The sequence below is a fragment of the Panthera leo genome, chromosome B3 (assembly GCF_018350215.1).
Source record: "Panthera leo isolate Ple1 chromosome B3, P.leo_Ple1_pat1.1, whole genome shotgun sequence".
Lineage (NCBI taxonomy): Eukaryota > Metazoa > Chordata > Mammalia > Carnivora > Felidae > Panthera > Panthera leo.
This window is the reverse complement of record NC_056684.1, coordinates 35,594,743-35,608,415: the sequence shown is the minus strand read 5'-3', so window position 1 is coordinate 35,608,415 and position 13,673 is coordinate 35,594,743. Positions and strand designations below refer to the sequence as shown.

The window sequence follows — 13,673 nt, the reverse complement described above, 5'->3', positions numbered from 1 at the left end:
AAACCATATGGTATCTGTCTTTCTCTGTATGGCTTATTTCACTTAGCATCACACTCTCCAGTTCCATCCACGTTGCTACAAAGGGCCGTATTTCATTCTTTCTCATTGCCACGTAGTACTCCATTGTGTATATAAACCACAACTTCTTTATCCATTCATCCGTTGATGGACATGTAGGCTCTTTCCATAATTTGGCTATTGTTGAGAGTGCTGCTATAAACATTGGGGTACAAGTGCCCCTATGCATCAGCACTCCTGTATCCCTTGGGTAAATTCCTAGCAGTGCTATTGCTGTGGACCCCAACTTCTAAGACAGAGAAGAACCGAGCTGCTCAGGCTGAGTTGGAGATGGGGGGTGGGGCGGGGAGGGTGGCCGCTGGCCTTTAGGAAGGATGCCTCCTTTTGAGTGAAACCCTGATTGTAGAACAGCTGCCTCTTTTTAGAGGTGAGGAAACTGAGGAAACCAATAAAGACCCCCCCTGCTCAAAGGCACATGTGTCCACAGAATCCTAAATCCTCGGAGGCTCCGAGTTCCAGGGGTGGGAACGCCCACTTCTGCGCCGCCCCTGTGAGCCCCGGCGTCACCTGAGGCCCCTGACAGCGCCCGGGTTACCAGGCAACCGGCCTTGTTGCCCAGCGCTGCCCGTTAGCGCCTCCCAGCTGCCCTCCCAGCCAGAAGTGGTCCAGCCAAGGCTGCCCGGCTGGCAGGTAGGGACAAAGGGATTAGGCCCCATTTGACAGACAGTGTTCCTCCCATTTGCATGTCATTAAGCTGCAGGCCAGTTAGCGGAGGGGGACACATAGCTTCAGATTCCCTGCCAAGCCGGGGCACAGAGGCGCTGGGCTTCATTTGCATTTTGGACACCTGCCCTGAGCCGAGGGGATTTGGGGGGGGGGGGGAAGTTTTCTTGAAGAGCTGACTGGGGGGAGGGGGAGGGCTGGGGTGGCCTGGGAGGCTGTGCTCATCTCGGTGCTCACCCCAACCTTTCTCTGTCTCCCTCCCAAACTGACACAATCTGGAACAGACCTTTCTGAGGGGTGGGGGTGGGGGGGGAGGGTCGTTATTGTCCCTGGGCTTCAAACGTGCCACCAGAAAGCATCTCGAGGGGAAGACAGGTACCTTCTAACAACCAGGCTGCACCCCCACCCCCAGCCAGCATCCCCATGCCACACACACACACACACACACACACACACACACACGCACACCCCAGCCCAGCCAGGGGAAAAGGAAGGAAGAAAGGAACACAGGCTGCATTTTCTCTGCACTCCCCTTCAGAGGCCTCCTGGGGCGCTCCTGATTGACAGGATGCTAAATGCAAGAGGTTTCCTGCGATAGAGAAAGAGATTTTCTTGAAGCATTCAACTCCTGACCTTTAAGAGCTTGGGGAGCAAAATGATTTTCAGTCACTTGGGCCTGAGTGAAAGGTATGTGAATTGATCAACCGCAGGGCTCGGGCCTCCCGAGGTCTCAATGTTATGTCATTAAAATCTTACAATCGAGTTATCCTAATGCATCCGAGCAGCCACCTTCTCGGAGGCGATTAGTAAATAGACTCAAAGTTACATGGTACCGAACGCTTTCTCCCAGGGCCGCTCCAGCTCCAGGAAGGTCAGCAGTGAGTTAGGGGCTTAGAGCCGAAATCTGACCTGGGCTGTTTGGGGCTTTCTTTTTGACACTCCACTAGACTGTGGTAGCGATTGTTGGCTTCCTATCGCATTTTTTCTTCTGGCTTTCTTTCTCTTGTGGAGCTGCCCACCGCTGCGGCCAAAAGCTGGCTAGGGATGTAGACCTGACTACTCACCCCGTTGCCTCGTTCCCCCCCGGCTGTGGTTGGTCTGGGGTACACCTGACCTGGCTGGACCAATCAGAATCTTCCTTGGGATCACTCTCTTTTTCCTGCGGAGGCTGAGCGGGGAGAGTGTGAAGGTGGGTTGGTGGCAGCCATTTTGCCTGCCGTGTGTGCTCTGTCTGCGGCAGGTGGTCAAGTGCAAGGAGCAGAGGTGACAGGATAGAGTGAGAGAGGGCGGGTTCCTAAATCCTCTGAGCTACCCTCATAGCTTTCTTAGCTCCATGAACCTCGAAACTCCTCCTTGGCTTAAGTTGGCCAAAGTTCATTTCTATGGCTGGAGACCAAAAGGCTGCTGGGCAGAGGGAGCTGGTGGTCCCAAAGTACAGTTGTCTGGGGCTTGGGGAAAATGAAATTGATAGGGAATGGTATCAGGTGTGATGGTGCAAGTCGCAGGTGCCACAGCAGCGCCTCAGGGATGGCCCACTAAGAAGGGAAGCTGCAGGAGGAGAGGGACTTTTGTCTCTTTTCCAGCTTCCAGAACGATGCCTGGCAATAGCTCCCCTCCTCCCTCCTCTCCTTGGCTGCAGGATCTTGACTGCAGGATCACATGGCACCTCTGCTTTCTCTTGATCCGTCCCCTGTCTTTTTGACTCTCTGATCTTTCCTAACTTCGGTTTATACCTGGCCACCATGACCCAGCTCTCCTCCACAGCCTCTGCTGGTAATCGCTTCATTCTTGGCATCAGATCCAAGTGCGTTTCCAAGGTCAGAGAAACAGCATCGGACTGGCTTGGCTCATCTTTTTGTACCAGGTTAACTCACAGGTCAGCAGGGTGTCCATGCCTGAGCTCATCAGCTGAGGGGGTGGGGCAGGGAATCACGTGGTATAAAACATGGCCACCAGGGCAGTAGAGATTACAGGTCAACCAGTTCTCCCTGGGAAGAGTCACAGCGTCTCTAGCACAGAATCTTCTGTTCAGACTAGACTGAAGGAAGCCAAGGACTGTCTACACTTCCCCTTCCTGGTTCCAGAAACTTCACCTGAGGCACAGAATTTTTGGTCGGCGGTGGGAACCCTTCCCCCATTCCAAGGCGTTTGCTCCCAGGTGCCTCTCTGGTGTGTTTCTTGCTTGAATTGCAAATGGAATCAGTGCATAAACCCTACATCACTCAGAGCCCCATGTTGGCAGTATCTTATTTTTCAATTTCTTTTTTTTTTTTTTAATTGAATGAACATATTCTTTGCAAGCCGTTCTACCTTGGTGAAGGCTGTTCCCCTGTGATTCATCAGAGTAATAACTAGAAACACCATTATTTGGCCCTATCCTCCTGCTGAGAACATCACATAACTGAGAAATGTTCATGCATTTCACAGAGTTGCAGGGAGAGGAAAAGGGAGGCAGCGGGAGGAGGAGGAGAGGGAGGAAGGAAGGAACAAATGATAATGTACACGCACGGATAGGCATCCAGAGCCGTGGCGAGACATGGAGAGGAAAATGCAGACCCACACGTGGTTGCTGATCACACACACACACACACACACACACTTGAAGGCACAGAATGAACCATACATATTTCTCTACTCAGGTTATCTCACACTTGAAAACAATTTTTTTTTTTTAATAAACTCAAAGAATTTCAAAGTGAGAAGAGATGTTGGAGAGCTGGTCCAATCCCCTCATGTAACATGCAAGAGAAATTAAGCTCAGAAAGACAGCGGATAGCCCTATGTGTCCCATTTGCAGACACCCACGTTCCTGGATTTCCATCTAGAAACGTATAAATCAACTAGTCTGAGATACGGGGCGCATCTTTATTTATGTTTATTGGGCTCTCGTTCCGGAGTTAATGATTTTGAGACATCCTCATCACTTCGATCGAAGGTGTGCCTAAAATATTCTTGCTCTTGGTGTTTGTTTTGTTTTTGTTAATGACCTCGGTTAGGTTGGCTGAGCACCTGGCCGTATTTTCAAAAGGCTCTTCTCTGAACAGGGAGGCCCCACAATAAATGTCATATAAGCTCTAGCATGTTCTCGGGGGCTGTGTGAAGGAAGGCTTTTAGGGTTAGACAAGTCAAACGTTCAACTCAGTCTTCTGGGAACACTCCCATTTCTTCTCCAGTTGTATTGGACGCTTCCTTAGTCCAGCTCTCCTCACCTCCTGCCCGAATGATTGCCTGGTCCACTGACTCATTCCCACGTCTCCTAAAACATGGCTCTCACCTTGCCCTTCTTTGAGTGACCAGCATCCCAAGCTGCACGTGTCACTTTTGCATCGATCAGTCATCTTCTGGCTGCAAGTGAAAACACCCAACTCAAGCAAGGTGGCAAGCTTGCGGAAGGACTGGGATATTTATGGGTTCACCTAACTGGATGTTCAAGGGGTAAAGGCTGGATTCTGAGGTCTTATTGGTGCCATCAAGAACATCTCTTTTCCTCTCTTTCCTTCATTGTAACTTTTCCTCTTGTTTTCAACTTTTCAGTGTCTTCATGATGGATGCGCGTCATATAAACGATCTAGAGCTGAAAAATTGCAATCCAATCTGATAATTTCTATTTTAACCAGAAATTTAAATCCATTGAAATATGTTGTGATTAGTACTCTGTATGGATTTACATGCACTGTTTTATTTTTTGCAATCTTTTTTACTCTGCTTTTTCTATATTTCTTTTTCTTCCATCTATTTGTTGGAGTGATCTTTTTCCTTATTTCTCTTCTTTTCCTTTACTGGTTTGGAGCCTGTACATGTTTTTAGTGGCTGTCTTTAATTTTTTAAACACCTTAGGATACTTTAACCACTATTGGCCCCTTATCATCTTTTTTCTAAAGGTATTTGGGGATTTTTTTTAGGCCCCTTCCTATCTTACATGCTATTCTTACCCAGTACTTTAGTTTCACATTGTTTTATATTTAATAAAATTATTTAATGTCATCACTATAGTTCTATACAGGAAATATTTGATTGGATTCTTCCACATGTGTATCATTTTATTTGTTTAACAATTCTCTTTGCACCTCAGTTCTTGCTTCTAGGTAAAATTTCCATCTTCCTAGGATCATCATGCCATAAGTCCTTCACAGAAGACCTGTTAATAGAAAACCCAGGGGCACCTGGGTCAGTTAAGCGTCTGACTTCAGCTCAGGTCATGATCTCACAGTCTGTGAGTTCGAGCCCCGTGTCAGGCTCTGTGCTGACAGCTCAGAGCCTGGAGCCTGCTGCGGATTCTGTGTCTCCCTCTCTCTCTGAACCTCCCCTGCTCGAACTCTCTTTCTTTCTCTCTCTCTCTCTCAAAACTAAATAAATAAACATTAAAAAAAAGAAAACTCTGTGTTTCTTTGAAGTGGCTTTCCTTTTTTCTGCCTCTTAATTAGAATTCTAATCTGGCAGGGTTTTTCCTCTCAACTCTTTGAAGATGTTATTCCGTTTCCTTCTTGTTTCTATAGATGCTATTAAAGTTGATATTGCTCTAGAGTTGCTAATTCCTTTATAATAATCTCTATCTTTTCTCTGTTCTCTCTCTGAAGACCTCTGTCTCTTTGGGGCTCTGAGGTTTTAGTACAATGTGTGGTGTTCAAAGGGTGGATTTGTTTTTATTCATCCTGATTGAGACTATCTGTGATTCCCGAGTCTGAGGATTAATGCTTATCAGGAATTCTGAAATATTGTTAGACATTATGTTGTCTAATGTTGGCTTTCTCTCATTCTCTCTACTCTCCTTCTGTAACCCCAATTAGATGTACATGGTGTCTTCTCATCTTGCCGTCCATATCTCCTAACTACTTGTCCGTATTTCTATCTCTAAGTCTCTGCATGCTGGGTATTTTCCTCAGACATATTTTCGAGTTCACTAATCCTCTCTCCAATTGTATCTAATCCACTCTTTAACTCATCCCCTTTTTTATATCAATGAGTATGGTGTTTTCACTTCTAAAAATTCTATTGGGTTCTTTTGCAGCATGAAAATTATTTTCCCATATTGCCATGATCTTGTATAACAAGGGTCAAGTCCTCCTTTTACATATGTATTCATTTCAAGCATGCTCATTTTGAGGGACTCAAAATGTTCTGCTACCTAGAGTTTTTGGGGTGGAAGATATTAGGGTCTAATATTGTTCTTTGTTGGGTTTCCTGACTCTCATTCAAGGTGGATATAGATTCCTTGTGTGTTTTGTTAGGTAGGGTTAGGAGACTACTGTCAATGAAGCTTTATCTGTGGAGAATAACTTGGGTTGATGGCATGTTGCCAGGGTCTGAGTTTGCTTCTGTTCAATACCCCACGGGCATTCCTTTTCCATTTTAGCATCATTTTTATGTTCGCTGTAGATTTGGGTATTCCCAGACAATGCAGGTTGTACCACGACATAGCTTAACCCCTCGCACGATACACGCTTAAATTATAAATAATCGGGGGGGGGGGGGACGCTCCCCACTTCAGAGCTCAGGTCAAGACACAAAACAGCTTTCCTCTTTTTCCCTTGTGTAAAATGCTATGTTCAGGCTGTATCCAAGTTCAGTGGTTATCTTCGGTGTGGTTCCAGATCCCAAAACAGATATTCCCGTGCACCTCCTTTAGGGAGGGAGTGGTCTCCAGAGAAACCTGTGAGAAAGTGAGGGATGAAGGAGAAGAAGCTGAACCAAGACATGGTTTCAGCTAACGCCTAATCTACGGGGAGCACTGGCATGGAAATGGTACCACAGGGCTGTCCGCCAATGAGGCAAGACCTTTGACGTATCCCTGTGTCAGTCAGTGGCCGGCCGTGGCTGACTCTGAAGGTAGGTGGGGAGAGACCGTGACCTCCCGGTATTCCCCCCGAAGAGGAGATTCCCAGCTGCTGAGGGACATGTTCCGGAGAAGAGTGCAGCTGGGAGCTATTAGGATCCCAAACTCACAACAGCTGGGAGTTGGAAGAACTGGCCAGGCAAAGAGGATCTGGGCAGGGCACCAAGGGCATCTAAGACAGTGGGAAAGAGTGTTATAATTGATTAACAACAACAAGAAGTTATGCAAGCTGTTCTTTGTTGAGCACTTATGTGCCAGACATCATCCTTAGTGCTTTACATGTGTTCTCATTTAATCCTGATAATAACCACAGAGCTAAGTGCTGTTATTTCCCAAGATTCTGGCTAAGGAAACTGAGTGAACCACAGAGAGTCTAATTAGTCAAGGTCACACAGGAGACAGGGTTCACGTTGCACCCTAGAACGAGGACGCATCACCAGTCAGTGACGCCCGGTGTGAGCATGAGGCACAGGAGTAGCCACGCTGGTGGCAGAAATATACCATTTTGAAGACATGGGACTGCCTTGGGCAGGAGTCGTCTCCCTCCAGATGCCTCTGACCTTTACCTGGGTGCTCTATAGCTCACCAGCTCGCACTGTCCAGGACACAGCAGGAAGACAGTGTCTCCTCCCAGAAACTTCCACTTCTAAAGGAAACTGACCACCCAGACACCATTTGGCCTCTTGAGCTGCCAGCCAGGGTGGTAAGAAATTGAGTAATCACGACATATGAAGAATGGGTGAACGGACTGGAGACATTGAACCCAGAAGGGCGTTCTGAGGGGAGTCGCAGGGTCTCAGAGAAGAAGAGGATGGCTGAACTCGTGCATTACGATAGACGAAGGGAGAGACCCAGAAAGGCGTAATGACTTGCTCCAGGTCTAGTGTCTGGTGGTTTTAACCCACGGCCTCTGATTGAGTGGTGCGCTGGTAACTGTTTAACGATCAGCTCTCCGAGAATCCAGATTTGTAGCAATTGCCAGTTTATGTTGTGTAAACACTCCCACTGTGGCCAATTTCAAGCTCCCAACGTGCCATCACGAAATGCAGAGCTGGGGGGAGATGTGCACCGTCGGCCGTTGTGAATTGGTAGAAGCTGGCGTCTGCACACCAGTGATTCCCAGCACAGAGCTCGTTCTGCAGGACCAGTAATTCCCCAACACTAATCCCACAAGGCAGCCCAGCCATTCAAGGAGCATTCTAAGGTCACCCACGTTTGAAATCAGAGCATTCTAAATCCCCTTCTCAGAGCACGGTTTGATGCGTTAGCTTCGGAAAGGCCCCAAAAGTCCGGCAGTAAAGAAATCTGTGCAACTTCAATTAGCTCAGCATTCTCCAAACCCGTTTGACTGTCCAACCATTTCGTCACATGCCTCTTAGTAGCGTCCCTTGGAACTAGTGTTCAACGGGGCACACTTTGGAAATCGCCAACCAACACAACGTCTTCACATAAACCAAGGAGACTCCGCTTGCTGTTCTCTTTGGTTCCAGAGGTGGGAAATGGGACCAATGGATTAAAATCAGGGGAATCAAAATCCAAACCGGTATGAGGAAGTCCTTCCTAATAATAAAGACCACCCACAATAGCATGAAGCTAGGTCTTGAAGGGAAAAGGGAAAAGGTCTATTAACATAGAGAATGATGAAGGATCGTATGTCAAGGGACGCTGGGAATGGACTTCTTGTACCAGGAAGAAGGCTCAAAAAGATTCCTTTGAAGGACTACGTCTGTGAAGTCCCAGGATTCCGTTAATTTGAAGCGCATAGATGGTGTCTGGGGTCCCAGAGCAGCGCTCTGTCGGAGAGGGGGCTGCCTATGTATAGAAATAGAGATTCCAACTCTATTGATGGGTGTGATATAATTTTAGAAGGACTAGGATACCGTCACTTTCCAAAATCTATGTTTTCAATGTCTAGTTTCTGCATGACTTCACCATTAGAGCTTTATTTCTTTAGCTTAATACTTTATTCCATGTTTAAATGTACATTCTTCTGGGAAAGGGGTGGTTTGACCTAAGCTACTATTGGCCAGTTATATCATAATCTGCAGTGTGGTTAGGATCTCGGTTCCTCCCAGAGAGCAGGTTTTGTTTGGAAAGAAGGACCAGGAGAGGGGCAGAGGGGACGGGGGTGTCTGGGGTAGGGGCTGCAGAGACTGCTGGCCAGGGGCGCCTGCCGTGGGAGCACCAAAGACAGTCTTGGCTGCCTTCGTGAATGTGTTTGGGACCAGGCCTGTCCTGAAGACATCTCAAAACTATTTTAGGAGGCAGCAAATTTAGCTGGTGGCTGGTTTGCAAATCATCCAGCTATGGTAGTATTTCTGATGAGACAATCTGTCTCAGAATGAGACATTTAAAGCCTTTACAACGAAAAGGGATTTGCCTCTCTGAACACTACCATCCAAAAAGCACAACCATTGCCGCTTCTCTCGCTGGCCAAATCCAGCAGCGGGTAGAACGTTCGTGACCACGCTAGCATCATTTGCCCAGAGCTTTCCAGGTAGGAAACGTGTTCCGTGTTTACTACCCGGCCAAATTCTCGGAACAGCCCCCAAAAGCGAGTGGTCTGGTCTTTATCTGATAAACGGGGAAACCAAGGCACTCACCTGGGGTTACCCAAGGAGCAGACGGCCTGGAAGTCATTTTTAAAAATTTTGATTTGCATTTTAAACAAGCTAATACACGTATTACCTTTAAACTGTTCGGTAGTTCCACAGGGCTTTTAGTGAAAAGTATCCCTCTCAGCTCTGATTTCCCAAAACCTAGAGGCAATCACTTTTTAGCTATGTCTCCTTGTATTTATCTTCATATTTCTTTTTTATAAGCTTATTTATTTTGAGAGAGAGAGAGAGCGAGCGCATGCAGGGGAGGGGCAGAGAGAGAAAGGGAGAGAGAGAATCCCAAGTGGGCTCCATGCTGCCAGCACAGAGCCCAAATTGGGGCTTGAACTCATGAACCTTGAGATCATGACCTGAGCCGAAACCAAGAATTGAATGCTCAGCTGACTGAGCCACCCAGGCGCCCCTGTCTTCTTATTTCTTTTTTTCTTTTTTTAAATTGTTTAATGTTTATTTATTTTTTGAGAGGGAGAGAGACAGAGTGTGAGTGGGGGAGGGACAGAGAGAGAAGGAGACACAGAATCTGAAGCAGGCTCCTGGCTCCAAGCTGTCAGCACAGAGCCTGATGCGGGGCTTGAACCCATGAAGCGCGAGATCATGACCTGAGCCGAAGTTGGGTGCTTAACCCACTGAGCCGCCCAGGCACCCCATATCTTCATATTTCTAAGTAAAATGTTTATACTTTACTTCTTGGTTCAAAAGAAATTTAGAGATGATCTAAAATCTTCCCTCCCTGCAAGCTGGAGATTTAATTTTTTCACATTCCCATTTTCATTCACACCCCCCCACACACACACTTGTCCGACCTACCCTGAGACATACACTCACATACACTCACAGTCACACACACTCACATGCACACTTATGTCTACGTCACAGCTTTTATTTCTGCAGTGGGAGTTTGAATTTCCAGACTCTCTCTGACTGCTCTTTTTGTGTAGCATCCTGTTTTTGTTGCATAGACACTGTGTCTTCCTCTGGGGTTTTACTTTTCTGTTGGAAGTTTTCATTCACTCCCTACACTCTTTCTCTTTCTCCTGAGTCCCCCTTTCCAACGCTTCCATATTGACATCTGCCTTTCAAGTTAGACATTGTCTTTGAGTATCTGGTAATTCCTGTCTTCACATCCATGTGTACTTATAAGAAGCTAAAAGGCGTTCAGACACACTCAGTGCCTGGGTGGGTGGCTTCACTATAAGATGATGAGATAGACAGTAGCCAATTCCTTATGGTACTCCCTCCGCCAGCATCTGTAAGAATTTCCTCTTGGGCCTGTTGGTTTCCCCAGAAAGAAAGTCATCCACCGGGGAAGGAATAGGGAGGTGACTCTAAGCCTCGCCTCCAGCATTCTGGGAGCCAAGTGGCAGACCGGCCCTTGCCTCACCCTTGGTGGCACCTACGTCCCCCAAGGCCAAGGCTCTCGTGTTTAGCCTTTCCGAGAGCAAAGCTCCTTTCTACTGGCTGGGGAAGACACAGTGGCTTGGTGGTACTAAGAGGGGAGGAAATCCGGGGTCACACTTAGTGGGTTATAGACCCTACCAGAATAGTTCCTGGGAGATAGACTCCAAGTTTTGCCTGCAGGTTGTCACGGTGCCGGAAGAGAGGGAAGCAGGATTGAGCAGAGGGAGGAGAGGAGCCGCAGTCACCACAAAGGACTCAGCCAATCCCAGAGAGCCCTGGAGCTGGAATGATCTCCCTGAATTGCCTTGCCCTGAGGCAAGAGGGATGGGCCTTTACTGTCTTTCATTGCCCGGCCAGGGGAAGCGGGCTACCCCAGGGAGGGGTGGTGACCTTGGGCAAGAGGATTCCCTTTAATTAAGAGCACGTCCTGGAGAGAGACCTGAGCTGAGAGTCATCAATACTCCCAGCAAGCTGGGGAAGTGAGTACCTGAAGCCTGAGGGGCCTCCGGGCAGCACACCGTGACCACGACCATGGCCGTGACCGCTATGGCGCACCCTACGCTGCTCAAATGACCTGCCATCACAGGGTTCCATTCCCCGGGGAACGTGTTACTGGTTTGCATTTACTGCCTTGGCCCTGGGTGGGGGAGGCCGTTTGAAGACTTCCACTTGGCCTTCGCTACAGTAACTCTCAACTCCCCACGTCAAGGACTAGTTCTGCCAACTGGTAAGTATGTCCGCTACAAAGTCTGCACTTGGAGTCTGGGAAATGAACAACGGGTAGGTCTGTAGACTTAGTGGACCTGTCACGAGGTACCTGGGTCAAGACTCCATTTATTACCCGTCCCCCGCTGTGTTCCCCCCGCTCCAACAGAGGTGTCACGATAGGCCTGGTGAGCAGCAGTGGTGGTGAAAACGGATCCTGAGAGAGTTTTGCATCGGCCTGCAGGGGAGAGGCCTCCGCCTCACCTTCAAGCGCGAGAGGATTGCTCTCTTTTAACAGAAAAAAAAAAAAAAAAAGGGCACAACTTCTGTGGACCCACAAGGTTCAGAGGGATCTGGGGATTGAAGGCTTTGGAGTGCATCAACCTGAATGGCCCCATCCAGTTCTCAGGGTCCCGCTCTTCCCCAGTCGCGGCCCTGACCTTGGCATGACCAACTTTCTGAGTTCAAGAATTCAACCTCCTCTAGAATTCTGCTACTCTTGTAATTAAGTCATGGATCTCTGGTCCTCGGCTTCTCTTGCCCTCTAGTTGCAAGAGTTGAAGTCTTTTTATGTGCTGCCGATTGGGCTCGCTGACTTTCAGACTTAGCCTTTAATTGGTGATTAATCACCCTCGGCCTTTTCTTTCTTTCTCCAATGCGTCAATTGCCCTTAGCGGTAGCCGTTTAACTTGACAGTCTCTTTAATTACTACTTCCCCAGAACCTCTCGAATGTCTCGAATATGGCCCCCACCAGAGTACTACCTTCCCCCCGGTATCCCATTCTGGTGTGCCGTGAGCGAACGTTTTAACAATAACCCCAAGACAGCATGCCAGGGAGTTATACACGCCAGGTGAGGAGCCCTCCCCACCAGCCAGCGGCCAGCAGTAGGAAATCTAGCCCCACAATCCCATTTTAGAGTCGGCTCCCTTGAATCACTCCTGGGACGCACCCTCTCAGGTTGGGCCCTCTGGGCCACAGACTGAGACAGAGATCTGTATTCAGGAGATGTGTTTGGGAGTGGCCTTGGGACGCACACCCGGGAGGAATGATGGAAATACTACCATGCGTTCCCAAGCAATTCCCAAGGTGAGTTCAGCACCACCTCGCCCCTCGGCTTCCAGGGGTCCTCCCGGCTTCCAGCTCCTGAGTCTTTCTGGGATTCTATTTTTTAGAATCGGTTTTCGTTAATTTTTTTTTTTTTTTTTTTGAGGGAGAGCCCAACTGGGGGAGGGGCAGAGAGAGAGGGGGAGACAGAATCCCACACAGACTCCACGCTGTCAGCGCAGAGCCCAATCCGGGGGCTCGAACCCACGAACGGCGAGATCGTGACCTGAGCCGAAGTCAAGAGTCAGACACTTAGCTGACTGAGCCATCCGGGGTCCCCTTTCTGGGGTTTTACAGCGGGGAAGAGTTTGGCCCTTTTTGCCTCCCTGGCCCACCGCCACTCCCCCGCCTTTACAGGGACCCTGGCTGTCTCCCATCTGATGAGTTATCTGTTACAAGTTCTACTTCCCAGCTTCAACCATTTTATTGGGATCCCTTGCGTGATGTCATTTCCTCTTACTCACGCCCAGTGTGGATTTATGCCCCTATTTTTATTCCTTCATTGTTATTTTAGTAGGGTTTGGGGAGGGAGTGAAAGTAAACACATGTTCACTCTGCCACATTTATTGGGCATCTGTCATTGAGGTTGTATTAAACAGCAAACAATCTGAGCCCCCCCTCTTCTTCTCAGCACCCTTCTAGTAGCTTCCATCCCCTAGTCTGTGAATCCTGACCTTTCCTCATCTAGGGCAGAGTGTTCTCCTGCAGTCAGAACTTCCCTGTCACCTCCACCTGAAGAGGAGAACGTTGTCCCCAGCCCCACACGATCTGACCCAATAAGAGTTGACTGTATGACGCTGTCCCCTGTTGTACGGAAATGACCCTTTGGGGACTTCACATTCCTCCAGGGCGCCGTTCCTCCTCCACCAACACCTCACAGCATCTGAAAAGCTCCCTCCTTTCCCTAGTGCCTCTCACCTGGGGCTCCCACATTCCGGCCCCGACCACGATCCAGCCTGGTCAGCTCCAAAATCATTGTTTCTCAAAAGGATCATGGAACATCTTGGGGTGTGTGCCATTGTTTCCGGGAGCTGGGGGGGGGGGGGACACAAAGCCACAGGGTGAATATGGGGCATTATCTTGGGGCGTTAACATCTGCCCTGTTGAAATAAATAGAATTATGTATGTTACGTTTTTCTTTCCCCACCCACTCAGGTCCCTGCCCTCGTGGAACTTCCATTCTGGTGGATATAAGCAGTGAGTACGTGGAAGACAGAAACACCCATCTGGCTGCATAAACGCTCCCTGAATGAGTAAAATGAAAAACTAATT

General features: G+C 48.4%; 1 long non-coding RNA gene across 4 annotated transcripts; it reads left to right on the top strand.

Annotated features, from left to right (window-relative positions):
• Nucleotides 1-621: 621 nt before the first annotated feature.
• On the top strand, nucleotides 622-13,673 carry LOC122221851. 4 transcript variants are annotated; one of them, XR_006203470.1, is made up of 5 exons: nucleotides 622-708; nucleotides 1,280-1,428; nucleotides 10,771-11,317; nucleotides 12,300-12,383; nucleotides 13,557-13,673. It is a non-coding gene; the product is annotated as an uncharacterized LOC122221851 (long non-coding RNA). The 4 variants fall into 4 exon arrangements; XR_006203469.1 differs by lacking the exon at nucleotides 12,300-12,383 and adding an exon at nucleotides 2,506-2,617; XR_006203468.1 differs by lacking the exon at nucleotides 12,300-12,383.